We start from the raw sequence: 20,071 nt of genomic DNA, 5'->3' as shown, positions 1-20,071 counted from the left end.
CGCCAAAAGGGTGTCTAAAACTGAAGTATTCGTTTGCAAGAATGGCTGAGCGCATGTTAAATTGCTGAAAAAAATTAGCCTAAAAACGGTATGCTGAGCCCAAAGTATTGTTTATTTCACCGCAACCATGTTTGGCTGCGAAAAAAAAAGGAAATTATCACCGCCATATCCACAAAGTGAATGATGGTACAAGAGCTCGCTCAGAGGTGCACGAGATGTTTCTTGGCGAGACCCTTTCTCTAGGAAGGCTTGTTAAAGAGCCGGCCCTTGATGTGTAGGTCCAAAGCAGCGTTGTTGGGCTCGTAACGCGGCCGGCACTGCACAGTGTTGACCAGGTCAATCGACACGTTAACCGAGCGCCCTTTTGTATACTGGCCGCTGCCGTAAGTCAAACGCCCAACATTCACAAGTGGCACACGTTGAGATATCAGAAGTTCTTCAACGGGTTTGAGAGCAGGCGGACGAGGGAGCTTCGAAGCATGTCGGTACCCGTGCGTAACACTTATTGTAAAAACTTGTGATGTGCTTCCGTGCGTACGAAGCGACGAAAACACGAGGATTCTCCTTGCCCTGCCGGCCTGCCTGACAGTTTTTTACTGCGAATGCATTTCTTAGTAGGGAAATTTAAGTAATCCTGTGTAATCCATCGCGGTGTCAGTGAGTCAGCAGGTGTTATCTCTCCGCTCTCACTCCCTCTTCCAAAGCAAGCAACACCTGCGGGCGCGCGCGCTTATCCTCGCCCCTAACAATTAGAGCAGGTGGTGCGAGAGAGTGTTAGAGAGGGTAGCTGCAGTGTTAAGCCGCTTCTTCTCTCACGGTTCACTCTCTTTCCTCCCTGGAGCTTTCCACTCTCCCATACGCTCGTGCCTCACTCTCGTTCGTTCGCTTGCTGAGCGAGTCAAAAATATCCGAAAATGTGTGATTGAAGAGCCGCTGTGAAACGCCAACGTCGAGCTGGCGCCACACTCTGCCGTCCACTCGAGGTGGGCCAACACCAGTTCTTCCATCACCTCAGGCGGAGTAGGTAAGAGAGACACGCCTGTACGATGAAGGGGTCGACGCTGGCTTACGCGCTTTTAGAATCGGCATGCTGATGGCAGTAAGCCAGGACTCTGGTAGCTGTACGCTGTTCGAGATGTCATTGAAGTAGTCAAGCAGTTGGGCCTTCTCACTGTGTACCAGGTTGCGGAGCGTTTGGAACGTAATTCTGTCTGCTCCTGGTGCGCATCGCCGCTTCAAGCGGTTGAGAGACGCGGTCAGTTCATAGGGTAGGAATGGTTCGTTGCACAGGGCTGCCACACTCTTAAATGTAAAGGCAGGGTGGTGTATATGGGGTATACATATTGGTCTGTCAAACAGCCGGTCCTCTGCTGGTGGTCCTGGTTCTCTCATTGCAAACTGACTTGCCATGAGGTCCACCAGAGCGAGCTGCTGGACTATTTCAATGACATCTGGAACACCAGACAGCTACCAGAGTCTTGATTACAGCCATCATCATGCCAATCCTGAAAGTGCAAAAGCCCGCGTCGACCCTCTCGTCATACAAGCCTGTCTTCCTTATCCTAGCCACCTGCAAGGCGGCGGAGGCAATGATCTTGGCCCACTTCAAGTGAATTGCTAGAGCCCTGGATTACATTCCCATGCAGCACACTGGATTCTGGCGCCAGCGCTGCGCAGCAGACTCGCTTAGTGACGTTGTCTCGGCACTGGAGCATGCAAGAACCGGGAAAGAGGCGGCCGTTTTAGTGCTTTTGGACGTGCAGAATGCCTTTGATGGCCTGCCGCACCTGGCAGTTAGGCAGAAACCAGCAGCCCTGGGCGTGCACGACCGCACGCTGTGCTTTGTGCAGGGCTTTCTGTCGGGCCGATTTTTCCGTGTGAGAGTTGACCACGTGCTCATTTATCCACAACTGTTCTCGACAGAGGTGCCACAGGGTTCTGTAGTTAGCCCCGTCTTATTGGCACGCCTGCTTGCTGTCATTCCTTCCGGCCAGTGCTACCCAGTCCCATTTTCCAAATACGCTTACGACGTAGCTTTGTGGAACTGGGGCTCTACCAGGAATTTGCGAACTGTCCGATTTTGCCTGCAAAGTATACTGAATTCTGCATTCAGCCATATCGCGTCTGTAGGTCTGACTGTCTCTCCGGCCAAAATGGAGGCATTCTTTGTGCACCCCAGATCAAGAACACGCAGCAGAGTGGCCCGTATAACCATCAAAGGCACCACATTATCGTTGGAGAGTGCTGTAACCCATCTCGGGCTTCGCATCGACCATCGGGTGTCCTGGGCTCCCGCCATCAAGGAAGCCATATTCATGATGAAGAGAACCCAGAAGGCAGTGAAGGGCATTTTCCTCAGTGGCCGCGGCTGCTCATCATCCTGGGCTCTTCGTCTTTACACAGAAGCAGCAACATCACCACCGCTGTACGAATTTCCCGTGGTAGCACTTCATTGCCGGCTTTTGGAGTGGTTCGAGTTACTGCATAAGGGCTTCATTCGCTGTGTTCACGGCCTGCCGCGGTCCTGCCAAGTCGCAGCCACCCTGGCAGAGGCGGGTGTCTGGCCTCTCTCCCTGCTTCTAAAGCAATGTGGGCTTCTACACATTGATGGGCTAGCCAATGCTTCTGATGGGTGCCCCCTGCGAGCCCGGCTGCAAAGTCGACCAGTATCTGGGATGGACGAGCTGCTGCAGATCTATCAAGCAGCTGTGGGACTGGTGCATCCAGCCGGACCTCTTCCCCCGCCAATAGAAAAAATGGCAGCATATACATAGGGTGAATGATGGAGAGTGGGGCGAAGCATCCATCCGTCCATTCGTTCTTGCTTCCGTCCGTCTATGCGTCCGTCTGTGTGGCCGTCCGTGCGTGTGTCTGTTCGTGTATCCGCACGTTGATCTCTGCGCCCATCCCAGCGTTCGTCCACGCTTCCGCCTCTGCGTCCGTCCATGCGTTCATCCATCCGTGGAGCCATCCGTGCGTCCATCCATGCGTATGCCTGTGTGCCCGTTCGTCCATATAGTCAACAATTCAAGTATCACCATCTCGCATCTTTTCATCATACATTCCGCATATAGAAGCACCGCCATCCAGCGGACATTTTAAAGACTAAACGAGAGGTGGCACACGCACACTTTCTTACGGCTTGCGCTTCAGGTCTACTTCCTACCTTTAACCTCGAGTTCATGGTATATACTAGTTCACTGTATTGCTAGAACTGCGGCCCAACGCTCGCTAAACCTTTCTAAAACAAAGAAGGTTACGCCCTCGAGTATAACGTAGCAACTTTTTCTTGTCAAATAGTGCTCAATGTACATGCCAATGGCTGCTAATGGGGAATGAGAGACCGGAGAATTCCACTTTTAAAGCACACGCTGCGAATTTTTTATTGTTCAACAACACACAGGAGAAAGCTCCCGCCGGCACCACCTTGCAGGTCAAAGCGTAGGACATGCTACGCACTACTACGAGGACGAACGATTGCCGCTTTAAAGAGCTTCGGCCCTAAATCTACTGGCTATCAGCACTGGTCCGGGAGGGCTCTCAAGCGTCGCTCACCCATTTGCGCATTAAAACAGGCATATGCCTCCAAAATAGATGAAGAGCTGGCTGGAAGGATTATTGCGTACACGGACGGTTCCGTCATGCTAGACACAGGCTAGGCCACAGCTTCCTGCGTTATGGCAGCACATGGTTGAACGACCTTTGGTCATCTGCCCTTTTCGGCCTGCTCTACCACTGCAGAGATGGCTGGTCTCCACCTGGGAGTTGACCTCCTGGCAGCAAACTCTCAACGTGCCCCGCGGTTGTCGCGTGCGACTCAAGAGCTGCGTTGCTGGCCTCGGCAAAGCCGGAACGGGCAGGCTTTGCAACACAAGTGCTCGTCACCAAATTGCATACCCTCCTTGCCAGTAGTGTTGATGTTTCTCGGCACTGGGTCCCAACTCTTGCGGGAATCCAGAATGATGAGCAGGCTGACGCCCAGGCAAAAGAAGCACACCACTCCCCCGTCCCTGTGCGTCATACCGTGGTCACCTCAGACTTTTCAAAGCTCAAATTGAGGAAGCTTTTTCTATGCTGCCACCCTGACGATCGTGTAGCAAGGATATACCCACCAACCCGGCTGCCTAACAGGGGTTTCACCAAGACAGAGAGGTCCCTGGTACTTCTCTTACGCATCCGCTTGCAATGGCTGGCGGCCCGGTTTCATCGGCTTGACAGATCCTCGTCCCCTGTGGGTACTACTTACGGGGCAGATGAAACCATCCAGCACCTGTTGGGCATTTATCCAGCACTTCGCACACAACGCAGCGTCTTGCTCGCCGCTAAACAGAGCGACCTTTTCTTTCCTGCACGGCACCACATCCAGGTCTTCAAGGGGGTTCTCACTTCCTTGTAGACACTGAACTTGACAGCCAGCAATAGAAACCGCCCGCCACGTCTTGGTCATGGATGCCGTTTCCCTTCTTCTTCTCTATTTTTCACATCTTTAATGCCCTCTTCCCCCTCCCCACACACAGGAGCTGAGACATGCTCCTAATTAGTGCTGAAGAAGTTGCGTATTTACCGTTGCTGAACTGCTCTCTCTCTCCTGTCCACTTGGTCGTCACTCTCGACCATTCGCTAGCTGGGCGCCTCTGACGGCAATAGTTCTATCTCCCGGCGCGAGAAAGACATTCGAATTTCTTCAGGAGTCCAGTCAGAGAGGGGGGAGGGGGGCATTTTTCACTCTCCTTTTTGCTGGAATGCGGCGGGCATTCGCGCTGGGCCAGACAAAACACCACAGACACCCTCCTCTTTTCCTCTCCCTCTTTTACATTTCTTGATTTCCCGCGCTATCCATACCCTGAATGGTGTTGTCAAAGTGACCTCCTGAGGGAGATAGACAGTTACGAAGCCACACATTTTTCTTCACACCATCTGGTGAGCATTGTTGCATTCCCCGGAGAGGCGGCCTTGAGCAGCGACCAGCAGAAGTTTACGCCCTGGCATAACTGGTGTACACGTCTGCAGCCGCCATACTACAAGCCGCGATCTATAGGAGCAAACTTCTAAAAAAAGGTACCCTCATGAGAGAAAAAATTGGCACAACCTACGTACAGTGCGAATTGCTAATATCCGAAACACGAATGAGGAAGGTTGGTATGTCACTTTAAATTCCGCAAAACTTTACGAGGGGGTGGTAATTTATACCGTACATGACTTCCACGTCATGTTAATCATGTTTGGACGAGTCATTCACCTTTGTCACCTATTCACGTCACCTGATACCGAATTTGGTATTTGTGGAGCTAGCAAAACGGCAGCGAGCTTGCTATGAGCGTAGCTTGTAGTCCACTTTTACATGACAGGCATGCCATAATTTTAATGTTGGGGCGTGCCATTTACCTTCTTCATCAATTCACATCACGTATACAGAATTTGGTACATGTGAAACTAGGGAAACGGTCAAGAGTTCATGATGAGCGTGGCATGTAGTCAAGTTTTTACATGACACACACCTCGTGATTATTATGTTTATACTAGTCACATACTTTCGTAATTCATTCACGTCCTGTAATAAAAATTTTGCTTTATGCGAAGCTAGCGAATCGGCCACGAGCTCATCACGAGATTGACATGTAGTCATAATGTTACATGACACGCATGTTATGATTTTCATGTTGGGGTCTGCCGCTTGTGTTCACCATGCAGTCATATCACACCATACCAGTTTTGCAACATGCCATGTGAACGAAATCACCGTGTGGGTAGCAAGACCATGAAATGTAAATCATGACATTCATGAGATACATGTCATTATATTCATGTTATGACTACTCACTTCTGCTCGTCGTACAGTCATGTTATGCCATACCAGTTTTGGTAATAATACCATTATCGAAACGGCCCGATGAGCTAAATGCCGTAGGCGGCTAGATAGATAGATAGATAGATAGATAGATAGATAGACAGATGGATAGATAGATAGATAGTTTGATAGACAGATAGATAGATAGATAGATAGATAGATAGATAGATAGATAGATAGATAGATAGATAGATAGATAGATAGATAGATAGATAGATAAGCTCAAACTCGCCAAAGTTCGCTAAAAATGCTTCACATTTAAAATGCACGAGTTGCCTCTGTTCAAATGAACCAGCTGTGTTATTGAGCCTCTCATGGCGGTGGCACAAAGTTTTTCATCGTAAAACGCGCCAAAAGACGATATCAGCACTAATTTATAATTCCTAATTTTTTGCCTTGAAGTACGTTCATTATTTAAAAACATGGATCTAACAAGATAAAAAAATGACATGGTTAACATCATAATATTTTTATTGCGTAAGAGCTGGCAGACTATTCGATTACTGCAAGATTAATTATCGCACAAACACGGTTTGCTAGCATTCAGCAAAGCAAATTAAGGAACTGCCAAGTAGTTTATGTGACATCTCCAGAGTGGCGACGCGCATGAGCGTGGGTGTGTCGGCGTGCATGTGTATGCTTGTTTGTTATGGGTCAGGAGATGAATATCATTATTCTGTATGTAGTTCTTGGTACCATGCTTAGTGCACAGTTTTGTTTTGTTTGTGCCAGCAGATATTTTTGGGTGTGCCAAGAAATATATTGGGTGTACCAGCAGGTAGATTTGAAAATTCAGGTGTCTGAGCTTTTAATAATGCGTTTTTCTTTTCTTTTTGTGTTCTTTTTCATCTTGTATGTGTGGTACATATGGTATACTTATGTTTTCATCAATTTCTTGGCTTGAAAGGGGAAAATAATTGTGTGTATTATTTTGCATTTAATATGTATTTATCTTTATTTTAATCGCACAACGTATGAAGTATGAGTTTGTGGTGTCTTTTTCTCTTTAGTCCGGTACATGCGTTATTATGAAATAATTTGCTATGTCGCTCCTTGTGTTCACTATGAGGGTATGAAACACTCACCACAAAGAATATTTATGGCACTTATTGTTTCAACGATGTCCCCTTGTAACTGCCCACCTGCTTGGAAATAAGGGTCTGTAGTATGTAATAAATAATAAATAAAGAAATAAATAAATATTTCGGGCTATAATTGAAGGCGGTGCGATTGCTGCAGAGCCCTTTGCCCAGGAAACTTCCCGCGCCATAGGATGAACGAGTGGAAACAATAATGGTGGATTTCGCAACTGTGAAAATCTTTACTTTATGTTTATCGCAGCTATAGGTTCCATGTAACAACTTCTGCGCTGGATATGCCTAGTGATGTTAAATTGTGTACTATCAGCCAAAATTCGCAAGCACAGTGCGTTCACTGCTTGTGTACAGTTATCTTTCCTTAGCAAAGGAGCCCTGCAGCCGCTTTGAAAAAATCATTCAAAGGCATCACCAAAGGAGTTGATTGCTTTACGAACAAACCGCCGTTTCAAATTCGTCCAGTATGAGCGGAGTTACACAAAATTGCCGCTCGTTGTGATTGTCTTTTTTCTTATCCCGACGAGCGCGTTTCAAGCTAGTCCCGGAAAGACTGCACGGAAGAAAGAAGTTACACCACGCTCGTTTCAAGGCCACGAGGACTTCTTCGTTGTCTTTCTAACGCGCAGCTTGCATCAGTTCGAAATAATGCAGATATTGGATGTAGGCAATGAAACGCTGTGAAAACATTCTGAAAGCTTGTGGCGCACGAAAAAGACACGTACTCAAAAAGACGATGGGATGATCGGCTATTGCGATCTCGATACAGCGGGACAGAGCGTCTTCTCGTTGTTTTTTTTGTGTCTTTTTTGTGCGCCGCAAACTTTCACGATGTTACTTTTAGAGTAATCGTGAGCGCGAGCACGTGGCGGCCTCCTGCGGTGGTCTCGATAGCTATGCAGCAAACGATGCTCAGTTTAGCCTAGGGTCATGAATGTTATGCATATGGCATGGTCATTTGGGTATATGGCGTTATTTGTAGAATGAAGAAAGATTTATGGCGAACTTTGAGAACTGATTTTACATTTGACGCCACGCGCTGTGCTGTATTATTTGGGTCTCATATTCACCTAAGCTTTCACAATTGATAGGCAGCACTTTCTGGTCATACAATCAAAAGCCGAAGGGCCCTTTCACTATGAATAGAAGGAGATCCATGTTCAGGACCCCTCATGGTCAAAGTGTAGGCATATGGGCTAATAATAATTGGTTTTAGTTATGTAACATGATACGGTGAACAACGGCAATGATGACGTAAGAGGTGGCATGTGGGCCTCTGACCATTAGAGACATTGGTTTTGTCATAACCTTTCCTTATTGTTATAAATTTTATTAGTTTAAATAATAAAATAATATATTGCTGTCATCATCATCGTCCTCGTAGTGCGCGTGAGTTTCATGCGCTGGACCATTTTGTAAGCTTCCAGCGTATTGCATCTATATATATTGTGTTGAACGAGCCCCATTACACTGAGAGGCAGCAACACGTTTGTGAAAAGGTGCCACTTTGGGAAAGAGCGTGCTTGGTGTCCTCATCTTTTGGTTTTCTTCACTGGTTGTAAATATGGAAGCAGTGCATGCTTAATTTTACAGCACCTGAATGAAGGAACGCACTGCCTAAGCCTAAGGGCGATGACGCAAGAAAACAAAACAATCTACGCACATGCATCTGTCAATAAAAAGTTTAGCTAAACTACTTTGACATTGTACCCATTTAGCTTCTTTGACGTTGTACCAATTTAGCTTCTTTTTTGGTACACGATAGACCTCAGCACTTTGTGTTCAACATTCGCATTCGAAATATCCTGCATCACGTCAGTGGATCGTGAAAGTATATCTATCTTTTTGTTTTATTTTCGAGGCTCACGTTGAGCCCCGAACTAAAATGAGAAAACAGCTGTTCTAAGAGTCGTGCAAATGGCTACTCCCTACTAGAACACAACGATGGCGCAGCCAGTAAGCCACCCAGCAGGGGCCATCTAGGTTTACAGAGTTCTGGCGGTAACACAGAGACAGATAATTACCATTCCTCCTCCGAGAAGCGTCTTATTTTTCGATAAAGAAAGAAAAAAATAAAGACACGGCGTTAAATATTGCGCCAGGAATGACGCGAAACAAGGTACAGGCGAGAAACTTAAAACGACCTCTTAGCAAAATGATAACACCCGTTTTTGAAAAGTGCTGCGCTCTGAACCTGGCTTCGCTGCACCTCGCAGGCACGCGTCATTAGTGTCGGGCCGCGATCTGCACTGCGAAAAGTTTTCCTTCCTTTTTCCACCAAATGGCTTTCTTCCAAGAAGAGCGTGGGCGTCTCACAAACATTATAGTTGCAAAGGCAATTGAGACAGAAGCATGGTTTCTGAGAATGAACAAGAGTAGTGTAATATTTACTGAAAGTCATGAAGAATGACTTTTTCACGCCGAGCTGTTTTTTCTCCAGCAACAGCTCCAGACAGCTGCAGCAGAAAAGGACACCCTCACGTGAACTCGGCATCACTGTGGAGCAGGCAGTGTTTATCCTGCTTTCTTTGCGCCTTGAACCAGCGTAGACATCCGTTCATCCGAACGTGATAGCGAGGACCATGGGAGGCGGTTGTCTGGACATGCTACCATTACCCGCTCTAGGTGATACTTCGTTATTCTGTTAGAGCACGAGGTTTTCTTCTTCTCAATCATTTTGAGAAGCGGTTGTCCTCCGACGAGACCCACTTTGTTTCTGTTTCTCTCTGTTCCTTCCAGTCACCTTCAATTCCATACCCTCAACAAATGTTTCTCGAAAAACCCAGTCTGTTCATCCGAGGGATGTCGTTTCTAAGCGGCGAGTTTTCTGGCTTTGTGAATATGCATCATTTTTATGGGTGTAGCGCACCACGACAAGGACACAAAAAGAGACACACAGACAGCGCTAACTTATAACTAATGTTTTATTTGCGATCACACAGGCTGTTTATTCAGTAAGAATAGACCGATAAAACCAGAAAAAGATCATGTTAAGATACGGCTCTGCTCATGCATGCGTCATCACCGATTGCGACAATCTGCACTCGTCAATGTCAAAGTGATGATTCTAGATACTTCTTTTTTTTAGCTGTCAAAGCTATGTCAGAGGTGTTGTTGCGTCCCCGTGTTTCAAAACACTTGCATTATCTATAGGGCCCGTGACAAAACTTGTCGTGAAATCATTGAAGCCTATGAAATTGACAAAATGAGAGGAAAATGCGTTGGCGTGGCTTCTACAGCTTTGTCAGCTAAAGAAAAAAAGTACTTCGATTTTTCACTTTGACGTTGACGAGTGCAGATTGTCGCAATCAGTGATGACGCGTGCATGAGCTGTGCAGTACCTATACATGATCTTTTCAGGTTTTTCTCGGTGTACTGTTATTGTGTAAAAAGCAGGTGTGATCGCAAATAAATTATTAGTTGCAAGTTAGCGCGGTGTGTGTGTGTAAATTTTTTAGCACACAACCCTCCCTGCAATCGATTAGGTTCCAAGCATTTCAAGGTGCCGGGTTGTCGTATACTGTCGTATGCTGTAGTTATTATTTGGCGTAACGCAGGCCGTATAGCATAGGTGCTCTATGGCAGGAACGACTGAGCGAGTGGGTGTAACGGCGAGAAGAGCGCACGCACCGGGGTGCGAACTGCGATGCGGCGGGGAGTTTTGACGGTGATGGTGCTGGGTGGGTCTAAGTGCCTTTACTCGCAAATTGGCGGACCCCAAGTACCTTGGGAAGCAATGTTATGCGAAGCGTGCGGGGGGAAAACGGCTGTGTTGTAAGTTTTTGATTGAGCGAAACGTTACGAAATTACGCCGAAAATCTGTACAAATGTATGCACAGGCATATGTTAAACAGTGCCATGTTTATGGTTGCGTAAAGATGGCACTAGCAATAATGGCCTTAGAAACACCAGAAGTGGTACGCTGATATGTAGTGCTTGTGCCCAGTGAGGATTGCGGCCATTGGCAGTGCTAGATAAATGGACTGTAGTGAATGGCGCTTCACTACGGTTGTCGTAAGCTCGACGTAACTGCTTTAAGATAGGAGTGCGAATGTAAAGTATATAGGAGGGCAAAGCCAGCACTGCAACCACAATTGACGTTTTCCGAACAGCACGGCATGCTTGAAAAGCAGTTCTGAGACATGGCAGGGGCATGTGGTACACTCCGCGACTTTTTTTTTTCTTCTTCGAAGCGGAGGCTATAGAGCCAACTCGCAGGCATTTTACCACGTATGCATGTAGTTCTACAGTGGCTCCCGTATTCCGAACATGAAATATAAAAGTTCCTGGTTTATTTTCTATGTGGAGCTAACTGAGGGAAGATGGAGCTCACACCAGTAAAATATTCGTAGTTCTTTGAATTCATTATTTGCGACTTCCCGTTTTTGAACACGCGAGAAAGTCCCACCTTTATAACGTCTACCGCAAACGCTAAGCGGTGGCCACGTCTACATGAAATGCTGATGGTGCGTAACCGCCCCTTTGCACCGCGTGACAAGATGTACACCAAAACAGCCAACTTTGCACAGTGCTGCATATGCAAAAACTTCGCTCCCGTAGCTTTCCTCAGAGTGCCAAAAAAAGTTGTCGCCTAGCGTAGGATACTTGATTGCCACGCAGAATATGGAGTTGAATATCCGCTGAAACCTTGATATTTATTCTAAGCATTTGTTAGGTCAGCGTGGCCGACTCCAGTTTTTAGGGACCCAGTACCTTACGGCCGACCTAATTGGCGTACATCACGCTCTACAAAACCCAAACCGAAACTGGACATCTGTACAACAGGAACGGAATCATATGCGTAGTAAACAACCGACTATATGAGTAATCAATCTTATTACAGCACAATCCATTTTCTCCAGTGCCATCTGTTTGTACGTCCATGCATCTGTCCGTCTTTCCATCTGTCCACGCCTATTTCCGTTCATCTGTCCATACTTTATATTGATATGGCGACTTCAACGTAGGCATTATGCACATCAGGATCTATAGTTTCTCCCACTCATTGGCATTAACTTCATGGAGATGAACTGATTTTTACTAAAGCTCCCGGATTAAAATTACCAATGCCTGTTCGCACTGTTTCTTGGTTGATATAAACTGTCAATCACCTTCGGCGATCGCGCTTACCTGCAGTTGATTTTTACCAGACCTGACGGCAGTATTGCAGGAGCACAAATGTAATGTTTATAAAACAGGATAGCCATCGTGGCATCCTTAACTCACTGTTCACGAAGATTATGGTCTACTTGAAAAGCAGTTGCGAGACCTGGCGTAGCTTTGGATTAGAATGCTTGTTTGCCAAGCAGAATGCTCCTCTTTGATTCTAGTGGTGACCCTGACATTTTTTCTCTTTGCAGTCATTGGGTCAACGCAGACGATGTAAACTTTTTCTTAACGCTCACGCATCACAATTACCCATGGGATTTCTGGACGTTGCTGGGTAGACATGAAGTGTCAATAACCTCTGGCACATACTCGCACAACAGTGGCACATAGTCAGACCTGGCCACTGTTAAGAGCAGCCAGCCACATACTCGGCCGCTGTTATGTGCCACTGTCAGGCGGAAAGCCTGAGAGGGGATCGTGACGTTGTTCATGTCATGACCATGGAGTGGCATACCTAAAATAATCTTACCATTCCATATTATTCTTAGTTTACCCCAAATAAGTGGTTGTAATCACGAGAGTACCCAGACATAAATAAATAAATAAATAGATAGATAGATAGATAGATAGATAGATAGATAGATAGGTAGATAGATAGATAGATAGATAATAGCGTAAGTAGACATCAAAAGTGCTTGAAGTAGGCAAAGAAATGCTTCGTATTTCAAACGCAAGCTATCGTCGTCAGACCGCCGCACTTATTCAATCGTGAAAATTTGGTAGATCCCACGTACCTGGCAATCCACATTAGGCGAAGCATGCGGAAGAAAGGTGACCGTGTTACAATTTTTTTATTGAGTGACACGTCATGAAATCACGCTAAATTATTGTACAAATGTCGCACGTACAGACACATGTTGAAGAGTTGCAGAAGTTTATATAACCAGTTGTTTGAACTTGCGCAACGATTACAACTAAAACATGCGTATTACAACACCAGAAGCCGATATAAAGCGCTAATGTCTGCGAAGATGCTTGCCCTGGACACTGCTACATAAATTAACTTCAGCGCATGGTGAATAACCACATGTGACGTTAACCCAACGTGATTGCTGTGTGATGATAGTACATTTGTAATGCATATAAAATTTGGTAGGCAGCACGGCAACCACTATTGACGTTTTACGAATATTAGCGTTTATTTGAAAAGTAGTTCCGAGACCTGGCGTAGCTCTGTGGTAAAATCCTTCATTTACATGTAGAATGCTTGGGTTCGATGTCAGCTGGGACCCCTGCATTTATTTGCGTTCATCGGGTTGACGCGTTGACGCTACCACTGCCGGATATTTCTTAATGCTCTCACGTTAAAGTTGTCTATGTGTGTTTCCATCATTCCTGGGTAGGTACTAAGGCTCTGTTCCAATTCTTAGACAGCACGTAGACAGTCTACGCAGACTGCTTAGAAGATCGCACCAAGCCCATGCTGTCCGAGAATCGGAACACGTTTAGATAGCTTTTACGCGACGATGCGCCACCTCGCGTCGAGAAGAAAAACCTAAAGGACACAAACGCAACAGTTGTTTATTCTGGCTTGTTTTGTGTTGAAATCAAAAACAAATAAACTTTACTCACATTGAGCGTCTGGGAAAGCGTCTGCTTGTGTGCAGACGGCCATTCTGGCGAGAACTTATCTATCTGAACGATTTGCTGAGCCGTCATCTTGTTTAGACAGCAAAGTAGCCTGCATCATATTTGTCTACAATGTGGTCTTCTCGGAGCTGTCTACTTTGCCGACTATGTGAGAATTAGAATGGGACTTAAGATGGCCGCCGTCCATTTAGCTGCCCATTTAGCCGTTTACGGTGAGTATTGGAACACTGTCTCAGCGTCAATCACCTGTGGCACATACCCGCATACCAGCAGCACATACCCGCACGTGGGAATGTGCCACTGTTTGGCGGGAACTTTTTGATGACGCGCGCGACGGCATTGTGACATTATTCATGTCTTGACATGCGCGTCGTATTCGTCAAACCATCTTACCCTCTTATGCTAATTTTCGTTCACGACACGTAAATGGGCCGACCACAAGAGCACCCAAACGTAAACGAATAGATAGATAGATAGATAGATAGACAGATAGATAGATAGATAGATAGATATATAGATAGATAGATAGATAGATAGATAGATAGATAGATAGATAGATCTGCTCAAGGTCGCCGAAGTTTGCTGAGAAATGCTTCGCATTTAAAATTTGTCGCCTTTCAGGCAATCATGGTGATGGCGTTGTCGTCTTTAGGGCGAACTCCTACAGTTGTTTGAAATCAATCGTCCCGAATAAAGTTCTCCAGGTGCGTTGCTTTGATACTTTTCCCTTTATTTGGCAAGTAATACGCTACATAGATGCACAGATATTTGAAAATTTTTTAGTGAAGGCAGCAGCTCTCCTACCCATGACTTTCAAGTGTGTGTCACGCCACTCAGAGAAAGAAACGGCACTGACCACACCGAGGAACCATTTGAACGCCAAAACCACCCACAAGGCGACGATCGTGAGTCTTCGGCCAGTGATGCGTTGGTTGGAGTGAGAATTTCAGTTCATAATGGGCATGTTTGCTTTTGGTGGCAAACAATGTTGCGTTTTGAGCTGCGCATGGTTCCCCTTATAATTACCATATAAGACATAACAAACTGAAGTTAACCATTGCTTTTCTTGCCGATACTAGAGTGTTTTAGCGCACAGTCTCTGCTTACCGCACGGAAAGAATGATAATATTGTATCGGCTGGAGAGTGCGCATGCGTAAATATTCCCGTACCGAAACACATGTTCCATTACTGTGACTGGGCTTATCCGTACACGGTAAGCTCCGTGTAGTGATAAAGATGTCTCGTACTTGACAAAAACTACATTTCTCTGAACCCCACCGGACGGTTGTAAAATCCAGCCATCTACATACTATAGAGGGTTTCTAGGCCGCTTGGCTGAAAACCCCGCAGAGAAGACGCTGAGCCAGACCAGGAACCTTCTGTATTGGCCGGAACCCGGGATGCAACTGCCGCTGCCAGCCACTACCACGTGCCACCCTGTGCACACCCGATCGTCCTCCTCCTCTTCCTTCTTTCATTCGCAGGCTCACGGCCACCACTCCCATACTGCCCCCTCCCCTTCGGCGAAAGTGGAAAGGGGATGCGATGCGATAGCTGCTAGCCCTGGCCACGACGGACCGCGCGTGGCACACAAGACCACATGTCGGCACAGTAGATCCGCGCACGCAAGCGAACTCTGCCGCCACCCGAAGATGGAGGTGCACCGGTCTGATTCAAGTTAAATACTACGGTCATCGGTGGAAGCTTGGCGGAAAGTCGATTCAGCTGGTGCAGAACAGGTTCCACCGAGCCAGCAGGGCCAAAGTAGTCAAAGTAGACGTCCTGGCGCTGAAATTTTTGCACGGTGTCGTGGTCGTGGTAAACGTCTCACTGTATCATCTTTTGCAATGTAGTCGTCTGGACCTCTCACTTGTGAGTGGCAGCTACTCCTCCACGTAGTAGTCGTGGAATGTCAGCAATCTCGGCAGCCGTGGAAGCGTAACGTCCCCGAAGAGGTTCTGACAGCTAAAGCCTCTAGCTCCCATATCTCCACTTTCGCTGGTGTTGATACCAGATCGCCTTTCATCGCCTTTCTCTACATAGTTTTTGACGTCGAGGACAGCCACTTTGCGCTCCAGGGAACACACGCAGGTGCAATCACTCGCGTTGACCACAGGGGTTTTCTTTAACGTGTCCACCTTTTCTGGTGCTCTCCAAGGACTCCTGCAGCCGTGTCACCTCCCGTTCCAACTTGGTTTGTTTATTCCTTTGCTGCTGCCTTGCCTTAAGCTGCTCCATCAGCCGCTTGTTCTACATTTAAACTGAGTTCAACGCCTGTTTCAGCTTCGGAAGCTTTTCCTTCATAGTCTTTAGTTCATCATCGCACCTCATTAGGCTGTTCTTGAAAGCTGTTTCAGGATGAGGCACAAGACCGAGCTGCGTCTCTAGTTTGCAGACGTTTGCTGAGAAAGTCTTCTCGCCTCCTTCTTGTTCAGTTCCACAATTTGTGCCTGCGCTTGACTAGCATCTCGGTGATGGTTCCGCTGGGGCTGGGTTATGTGCGTACGGAGGTCAGCTGCGTGCATTAGCAGCTCATCCAGCTGAGATTCTTTGAATGCACGCGGACGCTGAAGTTCCCCTTCGTGACTGCACCGCATGTTTTCTAGCTCAGTGTCACTCTCCAGCAACTGCATATCTAACTGGGCAGAATTCCGTTGGCGACCCTTCAGGCACTGCTGGGCATCGGCGAGCAGCTTATCCTAAATGCAAACCTCGTCTTCCAGGTAAGGAATGAGGCCGTCTTTCTCATCGATGGTGGTTGCCCTTGATTTGTAGACGTAGTACATGTGCTTGAGCTAGTCATGTTCATGAGTCAAGCGTCCCAACTCACACTCGAGCTGGCTGATGCGGGTAGCGCGCTTCAAAGCTACCTGCTTGCGATTACCCACTGCAGCAGCAAAGCCAGCCTTGTCCCTCTCGAGGTCACGAACGCGAGCTTGTTCTCCTACCTTGTCGTAATACGTGACGGCCTCCGCATGTTCATATTTGCCGTCCGCGCTGCAGCCTGCTTCCTCCCAGCCTGCAGCACCGTCTCTCTCTCTGCGCAATAGTCGCCATCCCTCTGTTACTCGTCTTCCACCTCCGGATCAATGCGCCGCACGTCGAGTTGTCTTTCTCCTTGTCTTTTCTTCCTTTTACTCACATTGTAAATGTCACCATCTGCGGCAGCCCCTTCTCGAGCTGCAGCGCTGTCTCGTCGCCTGGAGTCTCCACACCTGGCGTTCACTGCCACGCCGACCTCGGCGACGTCCCATGCACCCAGTCGACACTAACGGGCCTCTGCCTTGCCTCCATGGAGCTCACCTCCCTCCTCCGCGACGATGGCACGGCCGGCTTAGACGGCTCGGCATTTTGCTGAGCAAAGCGAGAAAGTTTCTCGAGGGAAAGAAAGAAGCGATCGCACAGGTATTGCTGGAAACGGGTGTGACGTCGGTGCATTACGTGGGAGAACTTAATGGCCTCAGGTGCAATGCGGTCCGCTCGAAGGAAGGGCTTCTGCATGGCCCGAACATAACCTAGGAGACCCCCCTCTGGGTTTGGCGTTCTGATGTTGAGATCACGCCTGATACAGTATTCATAGGCAACCTGTAGGAGCTATTCCCAAAATGCTGCGACAAACTGGTTGCAGGACTGAAATGGTGGTTGAAACCGCCGCCATCGTTATGCGCTACCACGCAAAGCAACCGGAAGGACCCGCCGGAGCATGTCGGACTCTGAGAAACTGCTAACGGTCGAGTACACAAAACGACCGTCCATGAAGTCGAGGACCAATTTCTTCACGTCTTGACCAAAAAAGTTGGCACGGTCAGCGGCGTCGTTAGGGCCGTGGTCACGGACTGCCAAATACCTCAATGTCCGTGGCCCGGGGTCAGAGTTCTTCCCGTTGGGTGCCAAATATAGGTTCAGGGCTAACGGTTGGCTGAAGCTCTCAGAAAGCAGACAGAAGCAGCATAAGCAACGTGACCTTTACTGACCGCAGGCTCGACTGCCAAAGCGGCCACTCCCCATGCGTGCATCGATTCATGCGCTCGAGCACCCAAAACCAAGGGAAGTACCTAGAATACTGATACGCTCTTCATATAGCAATACAGGGAGTTTTCTAATAGGAACCCCAATAGTTTGGGGCCCCAAAGTTCTTTGGGGCCCCAAAGTAGGAGCGATGACTTTTACAGCGAAACTGTAAAAACACTTCAATAATCATCTACAGTCAAAAGGCACGAGACACGAGCAAACTTTAGCGAAAGTAACGATTCTTTGACTCTGTAGCTTTGATTGTGCAGCGCCCCGACGGAATGCCTAGAAGTTTCGGGAACCCAGCGGTTAGGGCATATCAGCCAGCATTAAAGGAAGTCGCATCAGAAGATGAAAAAGTGCGTTTTCCATCTGAGGACGAAGACTTGTCTTACAATTTACCGCCAGTGGATGAAGACGTGTTCTGCAGCAGCAGCGCGTGAGTGGCCATTGTGTTTTCTATGAAGAAGTTTTGTTCTTGATTAGCAGTCACTTGACAATAAGGGAGTTTCCTAGAAAAGAAACCTCGAACGCAGCAGACTGACAACTGGCACTGGGCTTTAAGTGAGTGTTTCCTTAAAAAGGACCATTCAAGCTTTGTTCAAAGAACTATGGACTGAATACAATTGACGGACGTTATAGTCCATAAGTGTGCTTGGATAGTTAACGCATGAAATTGCACTGTAGGGCTTATTTTTGTCTGTGCCCATTGTTTTGAGTGTGTTCGAGTATTGTGAGATTGGTGTCGCATTCTATTGAATAGTGGCTGAGTGCGCGCGTTCGTGTGTCGAGAAGCCTTATTTGTGAATATATTTAGTTTGTTTTCACCTCTCGGCTCGGCCTCGTTCTTTGAACCACAGCCGGCGTTTGCTGAGGCACTAAAAAGACCAATAATAAATTGTCTGCGCTTTGGTGGTGGAGTTCGGGAAGCAAGTACGTAAGCCCTTGTTATTACTCAGCCAATTATTATCGGGACAGGTGACAATAACGTTACTATGTTGTTTGAGTCAAAAAGAGGATGCGAGGTCTTGCACCAAGATGCCGACCAAAGCAGGGACACATCACAAGCCACTCCAATAAATTGCGGCAATATACTACAATCAAAAACGCTTTCGCAATGCAGCATCAGCCCAGCAGCAGTTTGACTTTACGATGCCACCGACCTCAGTCCGCCCTTTTCGCAAGAGCGCAAATCGGAGTCGCTCGTAAAGATGAAATCTTTGCTGATGAACATGGTCCTTAGAGGCTCGTCGCCACCTAGAGCTTGGTATTGTGAAAGCTTTTCAAACGAACGGCGCTTCTCACAAGGCAAGTGATGTTGTATGCGAAAGAGTCATATTTTGAAGAACCTTCGAAGCTGCGTCAAAAAGAGAATTAATTGCTCCTGCACAATTTTTTCTTGCTTGGAAGTAAATATAAAGTGGACATAAACGGATACTGTTTCTGGGATCGAGAGGGCTGGAAAATTACGGGCTTCCCAAGCTAGGGGTGTAGCGAAAAAGATTTAGGAGGAAAGTGGTTCATTAATATGGTCGTTCGTGCGTAGGTATGTGTGCATGAGTATACACGCAAGAAAAGTTGAAATATTTAGGGGAGTGGGGGCTTGAACTCCCAACTCCTTCTCTCTTGGCTCTACGTCAATGCCCTGAGCTACTGTGCCCTGGGACGAAGATAAACGTTTTTTTCTCAATTTCTGCTGCTTTACTGCATCAAATATGGCGTTAGAATTTATATTAAAAGTTTGGGGGAGAGATCATAAGCAGCTTGTTTCTTATGGCTGCAACCTCGGAGCAGTATGCGGAAAACTGACACATGTTCATAGTTCATAGCTCTTGGTTCATATCGTTTTATTGTGCAACAAGATTCCTGAAGTAATAGAAGAAGCTAGGGAGACGAAAAACATTACAAAATTTAGGAAGCGAATATACGAATGTAATAATCCAAACCCACTTATAGGCCGGTGTGCTGAATGTTGGTAATGTGTGAAATATATTTGTTGTAATCATTGTTTCTAACATTGTTTTTCATATATACAAAAAAATTGTATGTATTTCAATATATCTACGCTAACAGAGCTGATAACGTCTTTGTATTTATCGCTAAGAAACAGCTTTGTTTTAATAATTAACCAATATTTTCTGCGCTTGTTGTAATCATCATCGTTTTTTATAATTTGTATGTATAATCTTGACTTTTATATGTACTGTTTTGCTGTACTTGCCGATGTGCCTCACAAAAAGTGGGCCAAATTAGAAGACACTCTCTCCTTTTGTCCCCTTCGTCGGTACTCTGTGAAGAGTGCCCAAATAAATAAAACAAATAAAAATAAGATATCCCGACAGGTGAGTCATCTGCCTG

This window comes from Rhipicephalus microplus, chromosome 1 (assembly GCF_043290135.1).
Source record: "Rhipicephalus microplus isolate Deutch F79 chromosome 1, USDA_Rmic, whole genome shotgun sequence".
NCBI classification, from domain to species: Eukaryota; Metazoa; Arthropoda; class Arachnida; order Ixodida; family Ixodidae; genus Rhipicephalus; species Rhipicephalus microplus.
Note: the sequence above shows the minus strand (reverse complement) of the source record.